At 45.2% G+C, this 15,999-nt stretch overlaps 1 protein-coding gene across 1 annotated transcript in view; it reads right to left on the bottom strand.

Moving 5' to 3' along the window:
• ANKRD34B (ankyrin repeat domain 34B) overlaps positions 1 to 7,244 on the bottom strand; it is a 69,150-nt gene extending 61,906 nt beyond the window's left edge. The window contains exon 1 of the mRNA XM_068248025.1: positions 7,000 to 7,244. The gene's annotated coding sequence lies outside the window, so the exon portion shown is untranslated. The remainder of the gene's footprint in view (positions 1 to 6,999) is intronic.
• Between the last annotated feature and the right edge of the window lie 8,755 nt (positions 7,245 to 15,999).

The following is a 15,999-nucleotide window of genomic DNA, read 5'->3' as shown; positions in this document are numbered from 1 at the left end:
ATGGTTAGGCATTAGTTGGGGGATTAGTCTTAACTAAGACTGATCCCCCAACTAAGAGTTAGGCACCAGTTAGGCATCGGGCGGAGGGGGGGGGGTGTTCAAGTAAGAGTGGAGTCAGGTTAGGCCATAGAAAAATATTGGTAAAAATTACCAATATTTTACCAGCAAATCCCCCACCCTTTTTAAGTTGCGTTATTTTAAAATGTATGCAACTCATAGGGTTTGATTCACAAAGCGGTGATAACTCAGTTATCACGCCGAAAAGACTTTAGGCGTGATAAGCGGTGCAAAGCTGAGTTATCACCGATTTGTGCTGCTCTTCGCGCGAAGCTCCCGCGCGCAAAGTTTTGCGCGCGTAGCGCGTGCAAAGTCCCATAGGGCTCAATGGACGCTGCGCGCGAAGCACGGCACACTGCGCGCGCAGCGCGGTGCGCTACGCGCGCAAAACTTTGCGCGCGGGAGATCGCGCGAGTTTCTTCTTATCACTCCTAAACTGAGTTTAGGCGTGATAAATGGCTTTTCACAGGCGTGCAAACACTTTGCACCGCTTTGTGAATCAAGCCCAAAGTATACATCAGTATACAGTTTCCTATGGCTGAGCCAACTCATTTATGCTCTGTGTTTACCCCTCTCCAGGTAATCTTGTACTGAATGAGACTGGTGCCCTTTACAGGCCACTCCAGCTAGGGGCCACGTTATGTATATATACCTAATCACACTGTACACCTGCTGCGATTAGAGAGCTGCGGAAGCTGCTATCTTCACCTTATAGAAAATGATAGAGATCAGATTTAGGTGCTCTGTTTTATTGATATACTGTAAAGTACTGTACATACTTGTTCCAATTCTAGGGAATGGCATGGAGAGCGTAATAGCCAGATGAACGCTATGACAGCCAGGAGCTCTGCACACCTTGTGCGCTGCCTCTCAAGTTAATATGTTTTCAGAGGTGAAGTACTGACATGCCTCTATTTATACAGACTTCTCATTCCAAGAGCTATATGTGCACAGTACAGTAACTCATAGCAACCACCTTTTATTGTTCTCACTGCTCTACGGGGTGGAGGGGTGGAATCTGATTGCTTGCCCCACAGGCTTGTTATTACAAAATCGCTGTATAGCAGTTAGTCATGATGTATCTCTTATATTAGAATGAAATGAACACTGCAATAAAAGGATACATCACATGAGAATTAGTAAGAAAAAAAGGTTCCCATGGCAACAAAATAGTTTATTACAGCTACAGTTTTGCCTTCTTAAAACTCACAACGCCATCGTATTCTCTTCAATGCAGCAAGTGCTCCACACGTGCTCCTGTGCCAAACCTGCCAGCGCTTTACAGAATACAACCACTGGGGAGTCAGAGGGGCAATGGGGCCACCCGTAAATGCCACAAAGAAGATGAAACAAAAGACAGCACATAGGTTGGCGGCAATGTCCAATCAGAAGCAAAGATAAAAATATCTGATATGGTTAAATGTTATGACGCTGTGATAACATTATGTGGAGTATATATTATACACAGTGCCCCAGGAGACAACTGTGCTACTTCAATGTCATCAATTCAATACATTATACGTGTCTATCTCATTTGCTTGTGGGAAGGAATAGTACAAACACTTGACACATATATATGAAAATATGAAAACTTACTGTATTTTTTGAACTATAAGACTCACTTTTTCTCCCCCAAAAGTGTGTGTGTGAGTGTGTGTGGGGGGGGGGGGGGGGGGGGGGGGGGAGTCACTGCATCTTATAGTCCAAATGCAGGGAGCTCCTGACTTTTGAACGCCTGCCAATACAAACCTCCAACCCGACGCAATGTTGGTGACTCCCTGTACTGTGCCCATGCAGAGGAGGACACAGGGCGACACAAAGGGGCATAGAGGAGGACACAGGGCGACACAAAGGGGCATAGAGGAGGACACAGGGGGACACAAAGGGGCATAGAGGAGGACACAGGGGGACAAATGGAGGACACAAGGGAGACACAAAGGGGCATAGAGGAGGACACAGGGAGGACAGAGGACACAAGGAGGACAGAGAAGGGCACACGGCAACACAAGAGGAACAAGGGGGCCGTGAGGTACAAAGGGGGCATAATCCACAAGATGCCCCTTCACCATGGATGCACCAGCTTTAGTATATTATTTCCCCCCTCCCCCCTGGTTTTTGACCTTTAAACCTAGGTGCGTCTTATGGTCAGGAGCGTCTTATAGTCCGAAAAATACGGTACAATCATTTTACAACATTTAAGGCAAAACCCCAAGTAGAATGTGTAAATTTACCTGTGGGTAGAAAACCCTTCTCCTCAATAAGTGTTCTCTGCTACCAGTTGCCCCTCATCACTGATCTAAACCCCTCTCCTCCCCCGCTGCTATACCCCACACGAAAAGGCTGCGTGTACTGAAAAGGCAAAATGCAAATGCACAGAAAACGCATGTAAAACGCACTAAAAACACACAAATGCATATGCACACGTGACCTTTTCTGCACTGTCAAGTCACTTGACAGTGCAGGAAAGGTCACATTTTACTGCGTATGCGTTTGTGTGTTTTTAGTGCGTTTTCCATGCATTTTCTGTGCATTTGTGTTTTGCCTTTGTTTCCTGCACATGCGTTTTTCTTGTGTTTTGCTTGCGTTTTAATGCATTTGCATATACAAAACACATATGCGTTTTGCATGCGTTTTTGATATGCTTTTATGCAAATCACTAGGAAGACAACAGAAAGTGAAAAAACATCAGAAAACTTTGTTGTTTTATTTAAAAAAGCATTTAAAACGCATGAAAAACACATAAAAACAAATTACATTGCGTTCACATTGACTTTCATTATGTGCCTTTTTTATGCGTTTTTGAAAAATATGCGGCTGACCCATTTTGCCCCTGTGTACAGACGCTCATGCAGGCTTGTGGGGAAAAAAATTGGCAGCCTGCCTGCGGAAATTTACCTTCATTGCCACATATTGCAAGGGTGGGGGTTTAGGGTTAGGTACCACTAGTGGGGTCTTAGGGTTAGGCGCCACTTCGGGGGGGTCTTAGGGTTCAGCACCACCGGGGAGGTCTTAGGGTTAGGCACCACCAGGGAGGGGGGGGGGGGTCTTAGGGTTGGGCACCACCAGGGAAGGGTTCTGTGTGAGAGTGGGGTTAGGTTTAGCCATAGTAAAATATCGGTAAATATTACCCATATTTTACTATCAAAATGCAGTAGTAGAATATCGAATGCAGTAGTAGAATATCGCCAAGTTTAGCAATATTTTACTAGCGGCAATCGCCTGCACCCTTCTTTCCAGGTGCCTTTTTACATGTGTGCCCCAGCCGGGCCCAAATTAACCCCTGGGTGCTGCTATAGCTAAAATTAACATTGTGGTCTATGCAAAGCTCCGCCAGCATCCAGATTACCTGCTTTGCTAACAGCAACCCAGAGATGTCTTCATCTCATCAGAAAAATGGTTCAGATGTGATATCTTAATAAGAATTAAAAAAAAAATGTATCCACCCACATCACCACAACAAAACTGCCCATCATCTGCACCAATCACAAGCTAGAGTCCTTACTGCGATGTTCCTTTTCTAGGACTCCCCCTGGCATAACTCAAAATGACAATCGAAAATAAACGACATTCTCCCAGCACATTTTAATCTGATGCTCGGAGCTTATTGTTTCACTTTCTCGGCTACAGTAGCAGTGTCATTATTTCTACTATCTCTCCCATTAGAGTGAGCCCGTTACTCTCATGGACTTTTTCAAGACTGAATCATTAAACAACTAATTATCTATTCTGTGAGATCTTGTGTTATTACGGCAACAACCGCCACTTTGATTCAATATTCAGACTACGAAATCACTAAGCAACAGTCACATCACCCAGCACGGGCCTGTGGCATGAGAAGTTTTCTACCTACATGTGCAGCACAGTGGCGTAGGGGATAGCACTCTAACCTTGCAGCACTGGGGCCCCGGTTCGAATCCTAGGCAGGGCACTATCTGCACGGAGTTAGTATGGTTTCCTGGTGTCTGTATGGGTTTCCTCCAGGCATGCCTGTTTCCTCCCACATCCCCAAAACATACAGATAAGTTAATTGGCTTCCTCCTAAATTGGTCCTAGACTATGATGCATTCACTAGTCATATGACTATTATGGGGATTACATTGTGAGCCTCTCTGAGAGACAGTTAACTGATAAGACCATATATACTCTGTACAGCTCTGCGGAAGATGTCCCACACTATATAAATAATAGTCGATGTGTCACTAAAGCCTAGTTACATTCAGTGTATTTGTAAGATATTAGTCTACAAACTATACATCAGGCTGGATCCACACTATAAGGGTGTTTGATTGGTGCTTGTTAAAAAAATCGCTCCCATGCACTTTAATTAAAATCGCGGTAAAAATCGAAGCGATTGCCACAATCGTGTACGTGGAAAATAAGTATGCGATGGCAGCAATTTTTACCGCGATTTTAATGAAAGTGAATAGGAACGATTTTTTAACACGCACTCAGCAAGCACTTATCAAACGCAAGAGCTCACAAAAGCACTTATAGTGTGGATCCGGCTGGGATCTTTCACACAGGCAGTTGACGAGGGGCGTCTGCCTCCTTTCATTGCTCCCACAAATCTGCTGGGCGCTTGCAGGGCAGTGTAGTAGTGCCCAATCCTCTGAATATATATATGTGAGTGGGCAGCAGCTGACTGAACATTATCCTCACCCTGTGTCATGCTGACATGTGTGGATACAATTGCTGCCACTTGACTGCATTACATAGCAACTGGAGGCCATTCATTCCCCGGCACATCGGCTGCTGAACTATCCCTGTGAATTAGTCCTAATCGGTGCACTTTTTACAAAACCTGGGGTCAGGAAAATTTGGAATGAACTGACTTTTGTATTTATCCTGTACTCTTCAAGAACACCTGAGTTGGGTGGGATATGAAGGCAGAAGGCTGATTTATTTCCTTTTAAAGTGCACATTAGACATGGGAATTTTAAAAAATTATACATACCTGGGGCTTCCTCCAGCCCTATCCAGGGTGATCGCTCCCTCGCTGTCCTTCTGCACCGCCTGGATCAGTCCGGGTCAGTCGGGGCAGGAGCAGTCCAGCCGCGTGCGCTCCCATTGCCGAGGGCGTTCTGCGCCTGCACAGTAGTACTGCAGGGGTGCAGAACACTCCTGGTGAAGGGAGCACCCATGAGCCCGGGCGGTGCAAGTGCAGTGTGCCCCAGACCAGAGGACTTTCTGGGCCGAATTTCGGAGGATCCAGGTGGCGCAGGAGGACGGCAAGGGAGCAATCAGCCTGGAGGGGGGTGGAGGAAGCCCCAGGTATATATATATATTTTTTTTAAACCCACCTGTCTCAGGTTCCCTTTAATCAATAATAATTGCCTGGCATCTTTCATGCATCAGTAATGCCTGAATCACACACCTGATCTGCATGCTTCTTCAGGGACTATGGCTAAAAATATTCTATAAAAAAAAAAAGAGGCAGAGGATAAGCAGATCAGCCAAGCAATGCGCATTGTTTAAAAATAAAGAAATATGCACATCCCTCTCACTTCAGGTGTCCTTTCAATGTAGCTTTATCACAGATCCAAAACACACGCAGTGATCCTGTGTTGTGATTCCACTGCCTTATTAGTGGCGTGTGGTTTGCAAACTGCTAAAACTGAAAGATTCCTGTGAGAGCCATATCAATCATTAAAAAAAAAAAAAAAAAAAAAAAGCAGCCTCTTTATTCCTCTTGTGCTATCCACACATTGAGATTCGAATTGTGTGAAAAAATGGTTCATTCAATAAAACCATTGTAAAAAATCTACCACATGATCAGACTGATCACATGGTTCTCCACAAGTTCTGCTACACACAAGCAAACCTGGGCAGCGCACTGGAGTCTTCCCAAAATAGTAAGTGAATTTTGAGGGGACTGTTCCTTTAAATCAGCAGTATGATTCATACAGCTTTAGTGATAGTAAGATCTGTGACATCTGTACAGACATTTCTGCGGAGAACTCCACAGCCATTTACTGCCAGTATATAGAGAGGTGATCTAAAATCCCACTTGCCAGTCATCACATTTTTTTTTTCTTGCTCTACAATGACCAGGATTTGCAGTGTGGAGCTGGAAGTTTACACAAGGCTTATCAGACCTGGGCAGCTAATATTCCTGAATCAGTTTTCAGGTAAATAATCATTGCTTTCCCAATCTGATTAGCCCTGTGTAAAGTTACTGTCCAGCCCTTGCTATTTCTAGCCCCAAAATAGCAGCAAACAAAATCTCTGCCAATAAATGTGGCTGTTATAGCTTTCCAGAGTGTCATCGTAGTATTTTCTTTACTGAAACTATTCAGCACTACTCACTATGATGACAGTTGGAGCCATTTTTGCATAGAAGACTAGTCAGTGCACCTGCTGACATCTGGCTTTGCTGGCATTACAAACTGGCCATCTGTATGGAAGAATCTGATGAAACAGGACAAATCTAATTGGCTTCCCCCTAAAATTGTCCCTAGACTATGATAGATAGATAGATAGATAGATAGATAGATAGATAGATAGATAGATAGATAGATAGATAGATAGATAGATAGATAGATAGATAGATAGATAGATAAATACTGCACTTTATACTGGACATATGACTATAGTAAGGATTACACTGTAAGCTCCTCTGAGCTACAGTCAGTGACATGACTATGTACTCTGTAAAGTGCTGTGGAAGATGTCACTACTTTATAAATACATAATCATATGAAGACATTAGGCTATGACTATTATATGACTATAATAGGATTAAAGTGTGAGCTCCTCTAAGGATCGGTCAGTGCATGACTATGTACTCTGTACAGTGCTGCGTAATGCATCGGTGCTATATAAATAAATGAATAATAATACATAATAATAAATACATGCCCAAAATTCCATTGCAAAAGTTTTCAGTGACCTTCTGCAGAATACCTAAGCAAGTCAATTAAAGAAGAAAAAGGACAAGCTTACCTGGAACGAGATCTCAGTGAAGGAGGTTTGGCAGATCACATGAGCCAAAAGTAGTGCTAAGTGAGCCCTGGCAGGTGTCTGCCTCGCAGAGAGTGCTGCAGGTGTGAGTGGTGGGTTATTAGGCTGGAATAGGGGACTTGGGCAGCAGATGGAGAGATGCTTGGGTCAGTGACAGACCAGCAGGCAGGGGTACCACTCTTACATTGCAGTGGTGAGACTCACAGATCCTCAGCCTCTCTCTCTCTCTCTCTCTCTGCAGCCCAGCGCCGCCTCCGCTTCCACCTCCGCCTCTGCAAGTCTGTGCATAGGAACCTGCTGCAGCAACTCGCAGAGCAGGAGCTCGTCTCCTCGTACAGGCTGCCAGGGAAATCTCCCTTCCTCCTCCTCCTCCTCCTGCTGCTGCTGCTGGGGATGCAACAGGGATCTGGGGGCGGCTCAGGCAGACAGAGGCGGTCAGAAGCAGAAAAGAGAGGGTGACTTAGACTCTCGCCCCCATTTCTGACACAAGTACAACTTAGAGATGCGGATGTGACTGGGCAGCCTCATCTACTCGGCTCTTTAAATAACAAACTGACGTACCTGCACTGATGAAAACAGTCGTAATTGTGAGCAGAGATAGACGTAGTTACTTTGGTGTGACCCTGACTGCTCATGGTCGCATCAGAGTGTGACATGACCCCACAGCTTCCGTGCTAATTGCTATTTAATAGTGTTAGGCAGGGGTCACACTTGTTGAATTGTGAACGCAGTCAGGGCAGTTTCTACACTAAATTGGTCCTAGGGCTAGAGTGAAGGTGAAAAATCCCCCTTCCCTCCCCTATTACCTTTGCAATGTGGTAGCCAGAGTTGTCCCCCAGTATTGGTTGGTACCCAGTATTGGTTAGCCCTGACTAACTTAGCACCCCCCCTAAAAAAAGTAGAGGTAGGCAGGTGACCCCCACAGTATAGGTAGCTGGATGAAGCCTCATCAGTATAGGTAGCCAGATGAAGGCTTTTGTAATGTGGTAGCCAGAGGTGCCCCCCAGTATTAGGTGTTGCCCCCCACAGTGGCTGTCTATGGCGACACCTCCAGTCCCTGATATTTGTTAGGGTTAGGTATCACTAAGTGGGTAAGTTAGGGTTAGCCATCAGCATAGGTTGGGGGTCTGTTAGGGTTAGGCATAGGTTGGGGGGAGTTGGTTAGGCATAAGGGGATAAGTTAGGCTTAGGCATCGGTTGTGGGGTTGGTTAGGGTTAGGCATTGATAAAGAGAGGGTTTAAGTGAGAAGTAGGTCAGGTTAGGCGATGGTAAAATATCGGTAAAAATTATGGATGTTACTATATCAGTTTTACCATACATGCCAGATGACCCCGTAGTGTAGGCAGCCAGATGTAGATCCAGAAGATGCCTGCCAAGAGCAGGATCATCCACAAGGCAACCTAGGCATGTGCCTTGTGTCTAGTGGGTGTCAGGGGGTCCAACCTGAACTCCCTCTGGTCCATCTCTCATCTCAGAATACCAGAAGGACCATAAGGGAGTGCCAAACCTGCCACCTTGCCTGAGGCCCAATTTAATCTTGATACATCTCTGAGGCAGCCAGATGTAGCCCATCCCCCGCCCCATACTGAGTATAGGGAGCCAGCTGATCTCCGCAGTGTAGGCAGCTAGATGTAGCACCCCCCACACGATGACCCCTGCAGCGTAAGCAGCCAGATATAACCCCCATCTCTAGTTTTGGTAACCAGATTACCCCCACAGTGTAGGCAGCTATGTGTAACCCCACTGAGTATAGGTAGCCAGATATATCCCCCCTTCCCCAGGGCCGTTTTAAGGGGCCCTGGGACAGACTGAAAGGGGGGGCTGCCTTGAACCGCTATTATCCCACTGCTCCCCTGGGCCCTTGCATGTGTAGCAGCAGCAGAAATTTCTCACCTGTCCCAGTCCTGCACTGTTTGCCATGCTGTCTGCTTCCTGCTCTATGACCTGTCACGTGTTTACACATAACATGCGCCTGGTCATAGAGAAGGAGGAAGACAGTGTAAGAGTGCCCAGACTGTGCAGCCGCCACCACCCGCCAGGACAGGTAAGAGCACCATTTAGCAGGGTTGGCGACGCGGGGGCCCCTGCAGAGGTCGGGGACCTGGGGCAATTGCCCTCTTTGCCTCTATGGCAGTGCCGGCCCTGCCCTTCTCAATTAAAGGTAGCCAGATGAGCCCCACAGTGTAGGCAGCCAGAAGTGCTCCAAGTGAAGGTAGTCCCATAATGTAGAGCACAGCGGAGCGTAAGTAACTACCTTCCAGTGTCGGAAGAGATACGCAATCTGTCTTCCACTTCCACTGGCCTCTTGGACTCCAATAGCTGCAGGACTTAAGTCATCAGGTAGACCACCGGTTGCAGCGGTCATGTGATCACTGATGTTCTGCAGCTATGGAAACCAGGACGCCAAAGAGGAACAGGGCCGGATTTGTACTTTCCAGTGCCCTAGGCCTGCTGTCACCTACCGCCCCCCCCACCCCACCACCACCACCACCACCACCACCAAAAAACATTCTGTCCAGCACTCTGACTAGCGATCATTAGTTTGAATGGGCTCATTTCAGTTGTGCTGCTCTGCCTCCCATTCAGCCAAGAATCAGAGGATGCTCTGTCTGCTCAACAGTTCCTGCAATTTGCGCTCCTGCCCGAATATGAACAGCATCCAATAGTGTTCTGGGCATGCATACTTGAGAAATGACGCTAATGTATGTACTTGTCAAGAATGCATAACACTATACTGGCGTTGGTTGCTGTGCACATCTGGGCAGGAGCGGGAAATTACAGGGAGCGCGAGTGGCCAGAGCATGCGCTGCTTCTTTGTCCTCTGTGTGCGATTCGCTGCAGTCAGAGCCACAAACAGGTGACAGGACAGCTCAATGGAGAGAAGCCCATCCAAAACAGACAACAGGTATGTAGCAAACATCCTCTCAACATCACTTTGGATGTTTGGTTTTAATTAAAGCGGACCTGAACTCAGAACTTCCTCACTGCTTCAAAAGATACACAACAACATAATAACCTTTAAAGAAAAACATTTCTTTGTTACAGCTGATACAAATCCTGCAATAAATCGGCAGTGTCTACTTCCTGCTTTCATGGAAGCAGACATATTGTTAACATCCTATGCTTTCAAATGAACTTAGATGCTGTGGCAGTCAGGGGACACAGGGGAGAGATCAAATTACAACTTCAGATTAGACACAGATGAGGGGGAATTACACAGGCTCTCTAAAAACATACAAGAAGGATTTTTCTATGTTTCCTTCTGTCATGTACAAGATCAGTTCCACTTTAAAGCATCTGAATGGCATTTATTTATATTTGCTGAAAAATCTATGTATCTCTTTTGAATGTTGAAAGTACATATGGTGGTGTGCTCTAACATATTGACAATATACAGGAACAAAGTCTGAAGAAGGCTTATTCGCAGAGAGATTACTTTTTTCTTTTAAGCCAATCAATGGTAGCATCCTGATTCAAAACTCTCTGCTTTCGTTGATGGCTAAGATGGTACAATGCTCTACTGCTACAGGAAAGGAGAAGGATGCCAAACCATACACACTAACATAGAGGTAGTAACAGCTCAGGTGACAGTGACCGTTTAGCAATGAAAGAAAAGCAAACAGCATTTTTATTCCTGCAGTTCTCATAGATGGTAGGAACTGAAGGACAGAAAATGAGTCAGGAGTTAACTGAGACCACTGCTGGCTAGGAAGAAAAAAAAACCTAAAGCCATAAATTTAGGTAGACTAGAGATAAGAAAGTGTAATATACAGGTGCTGGGGTCAGTCTGACAGCTGTAAAGGAGAAAGTGAAGAAACTAGCAGAGCTCACTGATGTCTGTGAATGCCTGCATTAAAACTAAGCGGAACTTAGTTCTATCTGGTTTGTTATGTAAATCCCTGGTATTTCTCACATCAACTTGTATGTCCATCATACAGAGGAATGGATCATCAGGTGAGGTGACAGCAGATGTTGATTGTCATAACACACCAGGAATTGTGAGAGAGAGACTTGCTGGAATTGGGGAACTCTGCGTAATATGTTGGCGCTTTATAAATACAATAAATAATAATAATAATAACTCTGGAATTCAGCTATTAGTGCAGAGCAGGGTGCTGGCTGGCTGCTCTGCGGGACAAGAAGAGGTGATTAACTTTGACATATGAGCTCTTCTCTCTCCAAGTCATGCCGCCCTTCGTATCTTACCTGATTTTATCGCCCTAGGCCATGACCTTTGTGGCCTTCCCAGAAATCTGATCCTGAAGAGGAAGCCAGATCCTTCCGGCCAAGGATGGTGAGTTACTCGCTCAACTTCGCTCTCTGCATTCTCCTCCCTCTGCACCAGCTGTTCCTCCCTCCAGCTCTGCTCTGCATGCAGCGACTCGCCTTGCCCATCCCTAGAAACAGGCCTTTTTCAGGCTGCAAAATTGCATGTGGAAGTACAAGTAATGCTTTCCTATGGGGCCGCTGCCTTTTCAGGAGCCATCTGCGATTCTGTATAGCTTTAGAAAAGATACAATCTGCATTGCTTTTCTGCACAATGCATGCGATTCCTCATTGAAATTCACTGGCAAACCGCTTGCAAGGAATTGTCTGCGGCTCTTGCAGGCACAAGTGTGATCCCTCCCTTACCGACAAGAAAAACTGCTTAGCTTAACGGAGCACGTCTAAGATTGTGAAATAGATTTGTGCAATTAGTTTAGAGAAATCAATGACTGGCCCTAATCATTTTCACAACAAGCAGGGCGGTTAATGTTCTAAATGTTCACACGGTGATTGAAGAAGACACTCAGAAGCAGGTAGAGAGGTTTATGGCTGTAAAGTACAGCATATATTGAAAGCTGCTCATATATTATTCCATAAATTAGCAGTGTCCAGCAGTGGAGATATCAGATCACCTGCCCCTGCTTTAAAGCAAACCTGAACTGAAAAATAAGTCAATAAACAGACACATCATACTTACCTCTTGTGTAGTCTGCTCATCAATCTCCTTCTCCTCTCCCGCGTCCTGTTTGTCCACTGTGATTAATGTATTTTTAATTTTAGTTTTCAATGGTGATGAACCGACGCACCACATCGCACCGGCAAAAACAGGCCTTCAGGGGACACAGCGCTATTGCGTGGTGTTCCCTGTCTGGCCACCAGCCAAGCAGGAAGTGATGCGCACGTGTCGCTTTCATGCATGTGCGCCGCAACGTCACGTCGTAATTAAAAAAAAAAAAAACACGCTTCGCCATAGACTAACATGACTTCCGGGCCGCCGCAGATCGCTGCAAGTCGACGCAGCACCGCATCGGTCAGGGATACAGGGAAAATGGCACTTCCGTCGCGTCACACTGTAACATGGCAGTATGAAAGTCTCCATAGACTTTCTTTGCCCTGCGGTGGGGTGCAGTAAAAATACCGCACCTCCCCAGTGTGAAAGGGCCCTAAAGAATGAACAAAGATACAGACTCCCTATTGCTCTCACAGCAGGTTTACATTACAGCTCTAGTTGAGTTTCACTTCTTATAATTGCATTTAATAGAAATGCTATTATAAGCGCTTTGAGTCCGACAGGAGAAAGGCGCTATACAAATACTGCTATTATTATTATTATTATAACAAACTGTTCATAACCGGCTTCTGTTAAATAAAGTTTTGAAAATCAAATTAAACTAAAACTTTAAGATAAATGTATAATTTCCAGGTACCTGAGGGATCGTGGGAGAAGAGCAGGTTATATCGCTCACAGCTGTTTAAATCTAAGAAGTTATTTCAGCACCATGGACAGAGGAAACACAGGGCGTGTAAAAGTAAAGTATTGTACAGTGTTAGCCTATCAATTAATGCACAAAGGTTTGGATAAGGATGGTAACATGAACTGGCTTATGTTAAAAGATTCAAAGCAAACCTGAATTCAGAGCTTTTTCTCTGCTCTAAACTAAAACAGTTACCAGCATAATAACCTTTAAAGAAAAAAATGTCTTTGTTGCTAATGCAAATCCACTGCAATACATCTGCAGTGTGCCTACTTTTTACTTTAATGGAAGCAGACATAAGTTTAAAAACCTGTGTTGGCAAATTAGTGTTCTGCCAAGGCAGCCAGCGGACACAGCTGAGCGATAAAATTACAGTTGTGATTAGTTACAGATGAAGGGGGGATTAGACAGGTTAAACTCTCTAAATACATGATGATGTTCTCCATTCAGTCGTATCTGACTCTTGGCGAATCTATGGGTTAGCTCTCTCCATGCTGTCTGATCTTGTACCATTTCTGCCAGTTGCTTTAAAGGACTTACGAGCCCAAAATTAAAAAAAAAAAAAGTTCCGTACCTGTATGATTTTTGAAGGCACGGAGGAGGCCATCCGCGCCCTCCATGCAGTTCCGCCGGGTCCCTCCTGCTTAATCTCCCCCCCTGCTGGATCCCGACCCCACAGCCCGGGTCGGGCTCTCTTGCCTCCTCAAAAATGGCTGCCGGAGGAGGCCACGGCTGCGCAGTCTGCACAGACACAAGTGCGGCTGCGCAGCTCTAGGGCCACCCCCCTGATCCACGCTAAAGGAGACAGCCTGTAGCGTGGATCCGGGGGGGGGGGAGGCCCTAGAGCTGCGCAGCCGCACTTGTGTCTGTGCAGACTGCGCAGCCATGGCCTCCTCCGGCAGCCATTGTTGAGGAGACAAGAGAGCACGACCCAGGCTGTGGGGTCGTGATCCGGCCGTGGGGGAGATTAAGCAGCGGGGACCCGGCGGAACTGCATGGAGGACGCGGATGGCGTCCTCCTTCTCCGTGCCTTAAAAAATCATAGAGGTACGGAACTTTTTTTTACATTTTGGGCTCGTAAGTCCTTTAAGCTCAATCCTGTGTCAGCTTTGATGGTGTCAAGCCAACGCGTTCTGTGGCAGTCTTGATGCCTTTTGCCACTGATCAGTCCTAGCATTAGGTTTTTCTCTAAGGAATTTGATTGCATCACGTGGCCAAAATATGTGAGTCTGAGTCTAGTGATCTTGCCTTCCAATGACATGTCTGGTCTTATACGTTCCAATACTTCTTTGTTCGTCATCCTTGCTGTCCATGGAATGCGAAGCAACCGTCACCAGCACCACAACTCGAAGAAGTTGATCTTTCTTCTATCTGCTTTTCTTAGGGTCCAACTTTCGCAGCCATACATGGTTATGGGGAAAACAATGGCATGAGCCAGTCTACATTTGGTCGTAATGCTAATGTCTTTGCTTTTCCATATTTGGTTTATGCTTACCATCGCGTTTATGCCGAGGGTTATCCGACGTTTTATTTCATCACTACATCACCATTTCGATCGATCTGAGAGCCGAGGAAGGTGATTCCTGCACACACTCAATCTTTTCATTGCCAACTGCTATCTTGATATTGCCGTCATCTACTGTTGTCATGATCTTGTTTTTTTTATTTTCAGGTGGAGGCCGAACTTTGCACTTTCATCTTTGATTCGATTAATCAGATGCTGCAGGCCCTCCGCGGTTTCTGAGAGAAGAGTTGTGTCCTCTGCATACCGAAGGTTACTGATGTTCCATCCACCAATTTTCACTCCAATTTCTGTTTCCTCAAGATCCAATTTTTTCCTGATCACTTCGGCATAAAGATTGAACAGGAAGGTGGATAGGATACAACCTTGCCTCATGCTGGGAACACGCGGTATGATTTTCTGTGCGATAGATGGATCCGATTGATAAAATCCGTCATGTCCGATATTGCTCCCGATCGTTTCCACGCTCGATTTCTAATAGCGGTGAATGGAAAAGATATGAAAAACGAATGAAGATAAGCAAATCGAGCGCGAAATCGAGTGTGGAATCATGTCGAAAAAAACGATCGGGTCGCAAAATCGCATGAAAAACCTAACGTGTGTACCCAGCATAACACCTTTACCAATTTTTAACCAATCAGTGTCTCCATAGGGTGTTCGCACTGTGGCTTCTTGGCCGTCATATAATGATCTTATCAGCTGAACCAGATGAGTTGGCACGCCCAGATTGCCTAATGCTGGATACACACGGTGCGTTCGTGCACTCGATTTTCCCGTCGATTCCCGTCGATTCGTTTATTTCCAACATGTCCGATTTGGATTTCGATGGATCGTTAGGTCGATTCGGCATACTTTGCATGCGAATCGACCTAACGATCCATCGAAATCCAAATCGGACATGTTGGAAATAAACGAATCGACGGGAATCGACGGGAAAATCGAGTGCACGAACGCACCGTGTGTATCCAGCATTAGGTCCCATTTACACTTAATCAGTTGCTCTCAGTTATAACTGAAAGGACAACTGATTTTCAAAGTAATGCCCATGTTTTCCTTTGGCACCTTTCACGCTTAACACATTTTAACTGAAATCTTTTTTCACAATACACTGCTATGGAGAAGAAAAAAAATGCATACCAACTGATTAAGTGTAAACGTAGCCTAAGGCTTTCCACAGCTTATCGTGTTCGACACAATCAAAGGCTTTTTTATAGTCGATAAAGCACATATAGATATTCTTCTGATATTTGTGCATACATACATATATACATACATGGTGCATATCTCTATGCTTTCCTTCTGTCCTGTGCAAGAGTTCAGGACCACTTTAACATGGGAGAGTAGGGTTAAGTTTAGCGCTAGTAAAATATTGGTTAAAATTACCACATCGCCTTTTTACACGGCGTACGCCATGCAGGGATTTTCTGACATTAAGATCCTTATATGATAGTCAAATGCATAGAAAATCTGGGGTAGTAGCTAAACTGAAATATTGTAAAGGTGGCCGCTGTTGGTCCAATTTTTAGTGAAGAATCAATTGAACGATTAGATAAGTGGGATCGGAAAGAACATGTCATACATCAATTATTTCACCATTAACAAACTAGTCTGTACTTCTTATCCATCACAGCTAATTATTTAAACCACTTTTCTGATCGACAAAATTGCTGCTGAATGATCGCTTTAAGAATCATTTGCAGTACATTGAAAACATCAAT

Source organism: Hyperolius riggenbachi, chromosome 1 (assembly GCF_040937935.1).
Source record: "Hyperolius riggenbachi isolate aHypRig1 chromosome 1, aHypRig1.pri, whole genome shotgun sequence".
NCBI classification, from domain to species: Eukaryota; Metazoa; Chordata; class Amphibia; order Anura; family Hyperoliidae; genus Hyperolius; species Hyperolius riggenbachi.
This window is presented reverse-complemented; position numbering and strand designations above follow the sequence as displayed.